Here is a 13,935-nt window from a genome sequence, read left to right on the forward strand (position 1 = left end):
ACAAGGGGTGAGGGAAAGAGATTTATGCCGCCTAGTGCAGGCCTTTGCGCTGAGCAGGATACTCTATGCCACCCCTTATCTGAAATTTTCGAAAGCAGAAAAGGACAAATTGGATAGCATGATACGGCAGGCCTATAAGGCTGCGTTAGGACTCCCACTAAATGCCTCAACCGAAAGGCTTATGAGGTTAGGAATACATAACACCTACAATGAACTGAAAGAAGCCCATTTAATGGCTCAAACAGCGCGATTAGCCAATTCCAGAACTGGCAGGAGTATTCTTACCAGGCTCGGAATTAACTTTCAACCTACGAATAACGATGCTAAAGTAGACTTACCCCGCGCCTATAGGACGGCCCTACTAATCAAACCACTCCCCAAAAACATGCACCCCTTACACCATGAGGGTAGAAGACAAGCACGAGCCAAAGCCTTACATAAGAAATACAGACAGTGCGCTGCAACACTTTATGTAGATGCGGCAGAATACAAAAATACCAATGCCTTTGCAGTTGTGGTTGTGAACGAGAATGGTGACCACATCGTCTCGGCGACAATCAAAACGAAATCCTCTGAAACGGCAGAAGAGGCGGCTATAGCCCTCGCCCTAGCACATACTCAAGGGAGCATCATCCTCAGCGATTCCAAAATGGGTATCAATAATTTCGCTAAAGGGCGAATTACAAACACCTCCCTTAGAATCCTTAACGCAACCAAATTCTCACCAAATTATTCCGAATTGATATGGGTGCCAGCCCATTCGGGGAATCCGGGGAACGAGGCAGCCCACAATAAAGCCCGAGGTTTCGTCGACCGGGCAGTGGATGAGTCTGGCTCCCTGAATTTCACGAAGGACTCAATGATCACATACCATGATCTCACCAATCATTTTAAACTAGAGAGGAGAATTTTCCCCCCTCCAGACAAAAGACTTACTAAAGAACAAGAGGTTACGTGGCGTCGTCTACAGACGAGATCGATACGCACCCCATCACTCCTCGCGCACATTTATCCAGATCTTTACAACCCAAACTGCAAACACTGTGGCCAACGTGCTACCTACGATCACATCCTGTGGGACTGCAAAATAGAGCCACCTCCGGGTGATCTAGTTACAGCTCCTTCTCTCGAGCGGTGGGAGACCGTGCTGGCTAGCTCTGACCCCAGAACGCAAGTTTTGGCGGTGGAGTGGGCTGACAAAGTCGTCGAGGGCTATGTACTCTCGACCACTTAACGCGACCTCTTGCCAAGCTCTTCCCGGCGAATAAAATGTTTTACAATCAATGGCATGCGGCGTTCCCGAGCTGCGAGCAGTAGAAATCGGGCATGATTTGTCCTCAATTTAAAGGGCCGCGATCGCGGTTTCGGTTCTTTCGGCTCATCTAGCGTCGGAAATACTGATTATTTTTGCATAAATATTTGTAAATAGGTGTGCGGAAATGTGCCAGGATCCCGAAAATGGAGACTTTGAAAATTCGCTTTTTGGGCCGATTTTCGATCGCTAAGACCCGGGTCCCCCCCTTAAACAGTAAGTGGACACTGAAAACAAATTTAAGTTGACCTGCATCAATAAGACTGTCACTTTGTAATGACAAAGGAAAGCATTAACTGAAAACACAGCTTTTATAAGCTGGAAAAAGTTTTAAGAAAATTGAAATACACATATCGACAGCAAGATGGCGCATGTTGAAATCGGACATGAGGATTGCCTGGACTGTTCTGTACGACGCATCGTTAGTAGCAGCAAAGTTGTTTTTGAAATTGTGAATGATCACATGGTAACAATTTTTTAAATATGTGCAAAATATTATATGTAATTGTTAAAAACATGTAATTTCTCTGCCTAATATTTCTATATAAAATGCACATTGATTTTGTGTCGCATTTATGTGCTCTGTATTCATCTAAGTAGCACATGATTTCTAACTACAGTGTGTGGTATGCAGACGCCAAATTTTGTTTCCTTCTCTTAAAATGTGTTATGCACATATGTATGATTGCCTGGGATGCACCTGCAGCCACAAAATATTTCACCATTGAATTCTTTCGTGGTGTTCAAGAGCAACAAAGGCAATGAATGAACTAGCAACAGTTATATTGCACTTTTGTTATGCCTCACGTGGCCTATACCGATCTCTGATGTCACAGCTTTTTTAGGTCGTTGGAAATGAAACAGAACGAGAGATGAGCTTCATTTATACAGTCAAACCTGCATATATCAAACTGTCAGAAAAATTGCCCTCAAGTTCGATATAACGTGTAATTCGATATGACAGTAGCAATAAATTTAACCACACAAGGACTCGTTTAGATGAAATAAATGTATTCCTATGATATCAACTTAGTGTGCTCAAGTGAAATAGCCATGAATTTTTTTGTTCCGTTGTCTTTATTTCCTCGGAGAGAACTCATTTTTCAAAGCCGCCGCGGTGGCTCAGTGGTTATGGCGCTCGGCTGCTGACCTCTAAGACGCGGGTTCGATCTCGGCTGCAGCGGTAGAATTTCGACGAAGGCGAAATTTTAGAGGCCCGTGTACTGTGTGATGTCGGTGCGCGTTCAAGAACCGCAGGTGGTCGAAATATCCGGAGCCCTGCACTACGGCGTCCCTCATAGCCTGAGTCACTTTGGGACATTGAACCCCTATAAACCAAACTGTCATTTTGCAGTGTTATCGATGGACTACGAACAGCTCAGATTGCAGACTTATCAACGTGCAATCGCGAAATGCTTGAAGCACATTGAAGCACATGGGCACAAGTTCTCTCAAGCCCTCGTCATAATTCGCATTAGTGGTGTCTGGTTATCCATAACTTTGGCAAGATGTCTTCGTCAGCAAGTTTCGGTTATACATGCAGGTTACCGCAACCAAAAGTGCATTCTGCAAGCATTGCACACTTGCTTTTTCTGTCGGGTCTCTTCTCCGCTTTAGCTCAAGTGTCAGCCTTGTTCTTTTAAGTGGTGCTCAGCATGCTTTTCAGAATGTTGTATGCTGTGGGGACATTGCATTACTTCTCACCTTACTCAACTTTTTATGATTTCCGGTTTCATGAAAAAGGGGAGGTTCTGCCCTTTCGCGACTTCCATCGTGCTGACATTGTCGTAATGCAATGTTTAATGACACGTTAGTAACTTGAAAAAATGGCTGTTAAAACGAGCTGCGTTGCGAATATTCACGATGTGTTCCGGAAGACCATTCCAGAGAATGATAGCCTCCGGCAGGGCAATTAAATAAATGCAATCGCTCTACCAGAAATGCGTTGGAGGCTTAGAGGGTTGTTTGGACGACGTGAGGTGCAGTTTGGTTGTACAAGAGGCAGCGTTGAAGTGTAGGCACTGTAGATTATTCTATAAAGTAGGCAGATTACGGCGATTGATCTCCGTGATTGCAATGTAGAGAGAGCGATCGATGATTTGATGTTTGTTATGCTCGAGTGACAGTTGTAGTTTCTGGAAATGAAACATACAGCACGATTCTGAACCGATTGAAGAAAATTAAGTAAGCCTGATAAGGTGTGACCAGATGGGAGATGCGTATTTGAGTTGTGGACGAACAAATGTTTGGTAGGCGAACTCACGGGTAGTAGCAGGAGTTCCATGAGGATTACGTTCTAGATACCGTAATGAGCGTGATGCTTTAGCTGTTACTTTCTCTACGTGTGTGGACCAACAGAGGTTACTCGAGAAATGCAGTCATCTGCGAACAAGTGAATAGGGGAATTAATATTGGATGGCAGGTCATTTATGTAAATGAGGAAGAGCAATAAGCCCAGGATGCTACCTTGAGGTACGCGAGAGAGGATGTCGCTAAATGAAGATTTGTGACCGTTAACAACTGTAAACTGCTTTCGAGATGACAAGAAATTTCTTATCCATGAGGTCGTTAATGAGTCTAGGCTACGGCAGGTGGTTTTAGCTATTAAACATGAATGAGCGACGCAGTCAAATGCTTTGGAGAAGTCTAAGAATGCGCAGTCTGTTTGAAAGTTCTCGTCCATATTATGTAGCAGTTCATTAGTAAATCCCAATAGTTGAGTCTCACTTGAGAAGCCTTTCTTGAACCCCATGCTGGTTAGTAAAAAACCTACTATCGGGATGCTGCCGAATGCCTGATACGATGATGTGTTCGAGGGTCTTGCATGGGACAGATGTCAGTGATATGGGGCGTTAATTTCATTTCATTTCATTTCATTTCATTTATTGATCCCTTAAAGGCCCGAAGGCATTACATAAGGGGGGGCATATTGGTTTCCAACGGCGATGATGGGAACATGCATAACAATAAGAAGAACAAACATACAAACAAACATAAAAGAGGTTGTAGTCATATCAGGGTTTTCCAGCAAGTGATACATCATTTAACAAAGATATGTCAAGCAATACTCGCTACAAAAGAGCGCAGAAGTGATCAAGATTTATGTGAGGTGAATTTTTATTTTCTCGCGGAATGTTTTGTGATCAGTGCATGCAGCGATGTCGTTAGGCAGTGAATTCCATAGTGCTATTGCGTTGGGGAAAAATGAGTTGTTGTAAGCTGACGTGTGGCCACTGATGCGTGCTATCGGGTTACCGTGACTAAGCCGGGAGGACGTTCGTAGTGGGGCGGTTAATAGAGCGTGCCGTGATCTTGTGTTATGATAAAATGTATGAAGTAAGCATAGGCGGGAAACGACGCGGCGTGATTCCAGTGTTGAGAGACGGAGGGACTGCTTGAGGGCGGTGACACTGGCTTCTCTTGAGTAACATGAAGTGATGAACCGAGCTGCACGATTTTCAATTGATTCCAATTCGATGGTGAGATACGATTGCCATGGGTGCCAGATGGATGATGCATACTCTAATTTTGGCCGCACAAATGTTTCATACGCGAGTTGTTTTATGTTAGGGGATGCAGATTTCAGATTCCTTCTCAGGTAGCCAAGTGTGCGTGAAGTGTCGGAGCAAATGGTTCTAATGTGGGTGACCCAAGAAAGTGTTGATGTGAGATGTACACCTAGATATTTGTAAGATTTTGCAACGGTTATAGGGACTGATGAAATGCTGTAAGTGTGATTCGTCAAGGTGTGTTTGTGAGTGAAGGACAACGATTTGCACTTAGTAAGATTTAAAGGCATCTGCCACTTTTCACACCATGATGCAATAACGTCAAGGTCCAGTTGCAAAGTGAGGTTATCGGTTGGGTTACTTATTGCATTATAGATGACACAATCGTCCGCAAAGAGTCGCAATTTGCATTGAATATTAGAGGGCAGGTCGTTGATGTATATTAAGAAGAGTAATGGTGATAACCCGGCCCCTTGAGGGACACCAGATGTTACATCTGTTAAGGGTGACTGGATGTTATTGGCGGATGTGAACTGCGAGCGTCCTTTTAGAAAATGTTCGAGCCAGCATATCAGATTAGCAGGAATTCCCAGGAACGAAAGTTTCGCAAGCAGATGGTTGTGAGGTACGCGATCAAATGCCTTCGAGAAGTCTAAGAAGATTGCATCTATTTGGAGGTTATCGTCTATGGCCTTAAGGATGTCTTGGGTGAACTCTGCCAGCTGGGTTTCGCATGAAAATGATTTCCTGAAGCCATGTTGATGAGGATAAAAGAAATTTATTGAATCAAGGTGAGACATTAAGCTTGATGATATAATGTGCTCTAGAAGTTTAGAAGATATGCTAGTAAGGGATATTGGACGATAGTTAGCTGGGCATGCGCGATCACCTGTTTTGAAAATGGGAACAATTTGGGCTATCTTCCAATCGTCAGGAATGTTTCCGGTGTCTAAAGATTGGGTAAATATTAGGTGTAGTATCTGGCTTGATAATGATAGAGTGTTTTTAAGTAGTTTACTGTTTATTTGGTCACATCCTGCAGATGATGACAGCTTGAGTGAACTTATTAATTTGGAGATTCCTTCGGGGCTAATTTGAATTTCCGGCATTTCTTTTTGACTATTGGTTTGCAAAACGTTGGGTGTAGAATTGCTGACAGGCGAAAACACAGATGAGAAGTAGTCATTTAAAAGTTTTGCGCATTGATTAGTATCAGCTGGTTCGCCATCAGGTCCTACAAGATCGAACCGATTAGATTTATGTTTAGGGGAGAGGATACGCCAGAATTTGGTGGGATTTGTTTTGAGAATGGATAGCAAGTCAACAGAGAAAAATTTATCTTTCGCAGCACTCAATTCATTTAAATATTTACTCGCGCAGGCGTGGTATCTTTCCCATGCTTCTTGTTTTTGGCTTAGTTTAGCGGAACGATAAAGCCGTTTTTTTCTACTAAGAAGGTGCTTCAAGTTTTTGTTAAACCAAATATTGTTGAAATCCGATTTGACGACAATGGTTGGGATGTACTTATTTTTTAGTCGCAACATTGTTGACTTGTAACTTTCCCAGTTTTCGTGAACTGTGTTGGTTAGATAAGAACCTAGGAAGTCGGTGAAAAAGAATGAAAGTTCCTTATTTATGGAATCGAAATTACCTCGCTTATAGTCAGTGATTAATTTTTTCGTAGGTGATCGCCTGTTGGAATGTAATGACGTGCAAATGTGCAGAAACATGTGATCGCTGAGGCCCGGAAGCAGAGTTACACTGTGAATGTTGTCTGGGCAAGATGTCAGTAACAGGTCAAGAGTGTGAGTACCTCTTGTGGGGTGTGTGATGGTTTGATGCAGGTTGAAGTCAAGTGTTAAGTCAAGAAATTGTTTCGATTGTTTGGAAGGTGAATGACTAGATACAGAGAGGGAAGCCCAGTTTATATGTGGATAGTTAAAATCACCGAACAGAAAGATGTTCGAATTCAAATATGTGTTTTTAATCGTCGTTAATGCGTCATGAAGGGAGTCACAGAAGGATGAATCGCTGTCTGGTGGCCTGTAGCAAATGCCCAATATTTCTTTCAATCCGAAGTTGTGCACGCATACCCAGGTTAGTTCTAGTTTGGTGTCGTGACAGATGAGTGATGATGATAGGGTGTTTCGGATGGCGATAAGCACTCCTCCGCCCCTCCGTCCGCGCCGATCACGACGATAAAGAACGTAGTTCCCGTTTGAAGGGAGGATTTCAGTATCTTTCACGCCTTCGTGTAGCCACGTTTCTGTTAGTAGGACAATGTCAGCACCAGTGTCGTCGATAAGGCTGTGCAGTTTATCTCGCTTTGGTAAAATGCTCCGTATGTTAGTGAGGACGATATTGAGATGCTTGGAACGTGAAGGGTGGGGGCGATTTGGTGGCGTAGCATGTTTTGCGGGGTGTCAATCGGTGCTTTGTGATGGTTTGTAGGAGAGGTGCTCGGATTGAGCACGACCAGCTGGCTGTTTTGCAGACTCAATAACGCTATCAGACACAGGGTCGTACACATAGCATTTATGCCCTACATGAAGCTTGTCAACGTTAAGCTTGAATGCGCATTTTTTAGGCCGAATAAACTGTATCAATTTAGAGCGAGCGAGACGTGTGGCAAAAGCAAAATCTTCTCTGATGGCGTAACTTGTATCTTTCAGTTTGGGACCGCAGGCTAGGATGGTGTCTTTGGTTTTAAAGTGTGCTAATTTAACAATGATAGGACGTTTTTTTTCAGCATTAAATTTACCTAAACGGTGGGCACGCTCGATGCTGGTGGGGTCTATCTCGATGTCAAGTTCATTCGAACAGAATGACAAGACTTGTGTTTCAGATTCTGCCCAGGATTCATTTTCAGTGTCTTCAAGGCCTAGGAAGAGCAAATTGTTTCGTCGCATTCGATTACTGGTATCAATACTTGCGGCCTTTAAGACTGCTATTTCATGTTTAAGTTCGCCTGTTTCGTTCAGGTTGGTGTGTATGCTCAGGTTCTGTTGGGATGTTTCCAGCGCAAGCACGCGGTTTGTTAGTGAGGATATTAACTTTTCATGGGTTATTTGGGTAGTACGTAGCTGTTTCAGCTCAGTACTGAAGGCTGCGTGTTGTTCCTCAAGGCGCTGCAGAGCGTCCAGGATAGCTTTATCATCCTTCTTGGGAGGGCCTGGGTTAAGTTCCACATCACCTGACAGCAAGAGCAATAATCGCGACAACATTCCAAGCGCCAGCATATCACAACTAAGACGCATAACACCACGCCAGTCGACAAAATTGGGGCACGACACCGCGACAAGGCAGCGGTTGCTACTTCGGTATTCTTTACAAGGTAAGTAACCAACCTGGAACAGGAGGATGGCCGTAAACATGGTGCAGCGAACGGTGTCGGGCCCCAAGTGGCTGGCGCAGCCACTTTGCTTAAGTAGTGCCCGATCCGGTCTTGTGACTGGTGACGTTGGCGATGCGGTACGTTGCCAGGCGAAGTGCTGTATTCGGGCTGGATTTGAGTTCGCGGCGACTGGAGGGGGTTCTAGCCAAGGCGGGTTCCACTTTTTAGCTCCACTCAGGGTGAAGGCGGTAGTTGAAGGCTGGTAATCCGAGGATGGGCACGCACTGGAAGGCAGCCAGCACGTCAGCATCTGGAACAGGAGGATGGCCGTAAACATGGTGCAGCGAACGGTGTCGGGCCCCAAGTGGCTGGCGCAGCCACTTTGCTTAAGTAGTGCCCGATCCGGTCTTGTGACTGGTGACGTTGGCGATGCGGTACGTTGCCAGGCGAAGTGCTGTATTCGGGCTGGATTTGAGTTCGCGGCGACTGGAGGGGGTTCTAGCCAAGGCGGGTTCCACTTTTTAGCTCCACTCAGGGTGAAGGCGGTAGTTGAAGGCTGGTAATCCGAGGATGGGCACGCACTGGAAGGCAGCCAGCACGTCAGCATCTGGAACAGGAGGATGGCCGTAAACATGGTGCAGCGAACGGTGTCGGGCCCCAAGTGGCTGGCGCAGCCACTTTGCTTAAGTAGTGCCCGATCCGGTCTTGTGACTGGTGACGTTGGCGATGCGGTACGTTGCCAGGCGAAGTGCTGTATTCGGGCTGGATTTGAGTTCGCGGCGACTGGAGGGGGTTCTAGCCAAGGCGGGTTCCACTTTTTAGCTCCACTCAGGGTGAAGGCGGTAGTTGAAGGCTGGTAATCCGAGGATGGGCACGCACTGGAAGGCAGCCAGCACGTCAGCATCTGGAACAGGAGGATGGCCGTAAACATGGTGCAGCGAACGGTGTCGGGCCCCCATTGCCTGCATTTTTGTCACCTGATTTGAAGATGTGGATAATTTTGCCAATTTTCCAGTCCTTTGGAATTTCTTCAGATGACAGTTACTGACGAAAGATATGGAACAGAATAGTGCTTGAATGTATGGCAGTGTTTTATAGAAATTTCGTATTAATATTATCTACACCAGTGGAAATTTATATCTTGAGACTGTAATTAATGCTGCAATACCGGTGGCACTTATTTCTGTGGGGCTCATGTTTTGGTAATCTATATCTGCTAATGGTGGAATACTGGAATGGTCTTCCCACGTGAATACTGAAGTAAAATAATTATTAAATATAAGCGGGCATTCACCTTGATTATTTGAAACACCAATGCCATTCAACAAGGAAATCGGAGCAGGAGTGTCAGTGGGCGCTATGGTTTTCCAAAATTGTTTGGAGTTGTGCATCATAAGCGATTGAAGGTCGTGGGAGTAATAGTTAAACTTCGTTTTACGAATGGCACTGGAGTACTCTTTATCGGCAGCTTTGTGTTTTTGCCATGATGCTGGTGTGCCAATGCGTTTGGCAGTTTTGAAAACTCGTTTTTTCTTGTTTTTTAATGCTTGCAACATCCGGTTAAACCATGGTTTAGACGCATTCATGCGAAAGTAGCGTAATGGTATATGGGACTGTACTAATTCCAGTAAGCGATGTTTAAACAGAAGCCTGTTGTCACTGACAGAACGGTGAATGAATGTCAGTAGGTATGTATCAAAAAAACTTTGCAAGCCAAGATTAATTGCATTGTAGGCGGCACGGTTGTAATCGAAAATACGTTTGTGTGCAGGCTCGACTACACGAGGACATGGAAACCGTGAAAGTAAGCAGCGCATGATCACCAAATCCTTCAGAACAGCAAATAGCGCTAATCCTGTCCAGAACTGACGCGAAGATGAAGTCGAGCGTGTTGTCTCCTCGGGTAGGCTGATCAACTAGTTGTGCCAACCAGAAAGCAAGGGGTTATTCAAGAAAATTAGTGCCGTCGTGTGTTCGAGAGCTTAGGCTAGGCCAGTCAATTTCGGTCCAAACACATATTCAGGTTGGCAGGGTACGCACCCGCCACCTACATCATAAAAAATCCGCGCTATCATTGAACTGCATGCACTACTACTGCCAATAGCACCCGCAGGTCCATTCAGGAAAGCTAACCTCTGGAGGTGAGCGAAAGCCAGCCTCTTGGGTCGACTGGAGTTGTCCGATTGAGCAGACAAGGGAAGTGAAAGAGGGTCTCGTTATGACGTACATGACTGAAGCCAACAGTCACTATGCTGCTTGTGCTCCTTGGTTGCGGTGATTGTTGGCTTCCATCACAGAGTTGTGAAAGTTCAATAGGACCTGCGGGGAAGCTAACCCGTGTTTAGGGAAGGCCAGTTTCTTGAGTCATCTGGCGTTGCCCGATGTTCAACGTATCGATGTGACGGCTAATTTCTGTACGATATAGCCTTACATTTTCCTACACATTCACATTGTAGATTTACAGTGCTTAAAAATTATTCGGTATAAAAAATAAGTTGATGCAACTAAGTTCAATGTAATGGAGTTTCAACTGTTAAGTTTAGTTTTCGCTGGCGAATTCCATTTGTGAACGATGTAAATTACATATTATGCACCACTAAAAAGAATAAAAGAAAGCAAAATTTGTTGCTTATACTCCTTTAAAATTACCTAAAAAAAAGCATTTTTTTCCAAGCAAGGAAAGAGCAACAAACAGCAAACTCAGGGCAGTAAATGTGTGCAGTTGATTCTGTGGAAAAATAAACATTCTTACCTGGCATTGACAGGAAGCGAAGCTCCTCGTATGTTGGACGGAAATCGTGACCGCTGATGTGGTGTGACTGCAGTGCGTTCAACGTGAAGAAGCTCTCTTTCCACAGGTCACACACATGTTTTGGCTGCCTAGAATTAGCGGTGACCTCCTTGTGGACGTTCAAGAGATGCCGCTTCAAGTTCCATTTGTTCGCGCACTGCATACCGCAGCGCGGACACGACAATTTCGAAGGACCCTCCATCGTTTTTCGCAAGCGGCGAGCGCGCGCGCGCGATAGCAGGAGCACGCTTCTCAGCGTGCCTACTGCTTCCGATGCGTGGGCACTACGCTTGCTAAAAATCTTTTGATCTCTGTCAGAGAATATGACCCACTAGGTAGGGCCAAAACACGCTGACTGGTGGTGACAGTCCTTTGAGGGTGCGATTACCACAGCGGAGCAGCTAGCGCGCGAACCACAACTCGACAAGCTGAAATGTGCGCGCGCATTTTGGCGCGCTTTAATTTCACGAAGGCGGGAGCCGGCAGGTGCCATTCCGGCGCCCCAATCAAGAGCAGCACAGAATTAATACCACGGATAAATTTAGAGACCATGGAGAAGAAAATCTTTTCATATGTGGCAAAATTCTGAGTGAGGCTTGCACTTAGATTTTTACACATTTTTCTCTCATAAGTCTGCATGGGCAACCCTTATATTTCGTGGGCCCTGAGAAGAAATTGGAGTTGGCCTGTATCACAGAGGTACCACTTTGGTGTAAACACATCTTTTATTGGGCAGAAAAGAGCGAACACTAAAATGTCAGTTGCAGTGAGGCGCACGGCGCATCAGCACGAATCTGTGACAAACATGCATGAAGGTTACGCGTCTCAATATCGCATAAGTTTTGCAACACTCAGGGCGCCTGTATCATGCCAAGAAGGCGAAACGAAACCTAAAATGTTCTCAAACGAAACGGAACCTTGGCGGCGCCACAGGCGGCCGCTTCAGTTTCCGCCCTTCGGTTCAAGTGGTTTCGGATTTCGCCCGGCGCAGGTTGCAGCAGCAGAGACGAAGAGAGCCACGTACTACCCTCGTAAGTGCATCTTGTATGGAGTTGATGGCTCGGCACGCACCTGCGAAGGGTCTGTTCCTTTTAATCTTCATCCTGCACTTCAGCACTGCGCACTACTTCCATGCCACTTAGAGCCACGGTGTGCGGACGTACTGCGTTGTTGGTACCGACCAAGATGGAGGTTGCTGCAGGGAAAACTTCGAAACAATTGACGTAGCGAGTTGTGCGAACAGCTGTGCCGATTCACAGCGGGGCAGTGGTGCCAAGGTGGTGTATCAATGCCGCAGCTAAACAGCAGTGAAGCAGTTTTTTTTAGTACTGACCCGCTTGGAAGACGAAGGGTATCGCCGTGTACCGAGGTGCTCTCTCCATTTATGCCCTGAAGACTATGTGTGTAATACATCCCGAGTACGTCGTTTGTAATTCCTTGGAAGCTGGACAGGCTTCCCGGCAGCAAGAATTTACACTATCAGCGGGTAATGACTGAAAACTATGCTAATCTGACTACTCGTGGGGAAGCATCAAGGCAGTAAATGCGTACGATGACTTGCCACAGCTGCTGATAAAAGACAGCACCTGTAACTGTAACTGTAATTGCAGCTAGGTATTAAGCGCTTTTTTTTACGCCTTGCGATCACGCGTCAGGTACAGCGGCCAAAAATACTCGTGGCTAGCATATAGCCCACGGGCCTCGGCGTTAGCGAACTACTCTCGGCGTGGTCTCTTGGATCGGTAAAGTATCTGAACGCTGGGATGCATATCGAGGGCTTCAAGCACATTCTGAGTGTTGACGGGAGCTCCTCTTTCTGCAAACTCGTCGGCCCTCGAAACGTATTGGTACCCCGAGCCGCCGCAGTGGCTGAGCGGTTATGACGCTCAGCTGCTGGCCCGTGACACGCGGGTTCGATGCCGGCCGCGGCAGTCGAATTTCGATGGAGGCGAAATTCTAGAGGCTCGTGTGCTGTGCGATGTCAGTGCACGTTAAAGAACCCCAGGTGGTCGAAATTTCCGGAGCCCTTCACTACGGTGTCTCTCGTAGCCTGAGTCGCTTTGGCATGTTAAACCCCCATAGACCACAACCAGCTAACTTAGCCAAGGAATCAAAATGTTAGCGCAGCTGTTCTTGGTAATTTCTTTTCGATTAGTGTGGTACCCTATCAATACAGGCCAAGTTCACTTTGTCCTTGCTGTCTCTTGAAGGGGAGTAACAAATTTTTTATTTGGCTGGCAGGTCTTTTTTTTGTGCACTTCAATGTTTCACTTGTATTCCCTTCATGCAGGTTTCCGTAGCGCTGTTGGTCACACCACTGCCATCAACAGCACTGTAGGAAGCCCATGCCGATTTTTGAGCGCTGCACTTCATAGCACAGGAAGTATGCGATATAAAGGGATCAGTTTTATCGATGCGAGAGTGCTCACAATCTCCAATATAGCAGACAAATCTTATGTACCTGTTATGTTACCCGTGACCTGGCCTGCATCATTTGAAACTTAGGTCACGGTCAAGGAATGCTGTGCAGAGCTTATGATGTTCTAAGCTTCATTGGGACACATGCCTGCTGGTCATCTAGGTAACAAACAGTTCTTATAATAAATGCAATGTATGTGGAATGCTCTCAGCACCTCGAAAATGGGCTTATAAATTGTAACTTTGTCAACAATGCGACATCGAAAATGTGTTGACAACAGCAATAGAGAAGTTCGCACTTGATGTTAATATGTTGGCATTAGAATGATTGTACAAACAAAAATCCAGCGTCTGATGTATGTCCAGCAGAGCATGGAACAGAAAAGAGATGCCATACTTACGGTCTCAAGCGGGATTCGAACCTGCGGGGGCACACAGTTTTGCTTGCTGCTGCTTTAGAGAGCTTGGCCATTGCCTCAGCCTTTCTCCCTGCACGTTAAACTGCAAGCTTCTAACACTTTGCTTTGGATATCAACTTTCATCCTTGTGCGATAGTTTGAACTTGGACTGG

This window comes from Amblyomma americanum, chromosome 9 (genome assembly GCF_052857255.1).
Source record: "Amblyomma americanum isolate KBUSLIRL-KWMA chromosome 9, ASM5285725v1, whole genome shotgun sequence".
Taxonomy (NCBI): domain Eukaryota; kingdom Metazoa; phylum Arthropoda; class Arachnida; order Ixodida; family Ixodidae; genus Amblyomma; species Amblyomma americanum.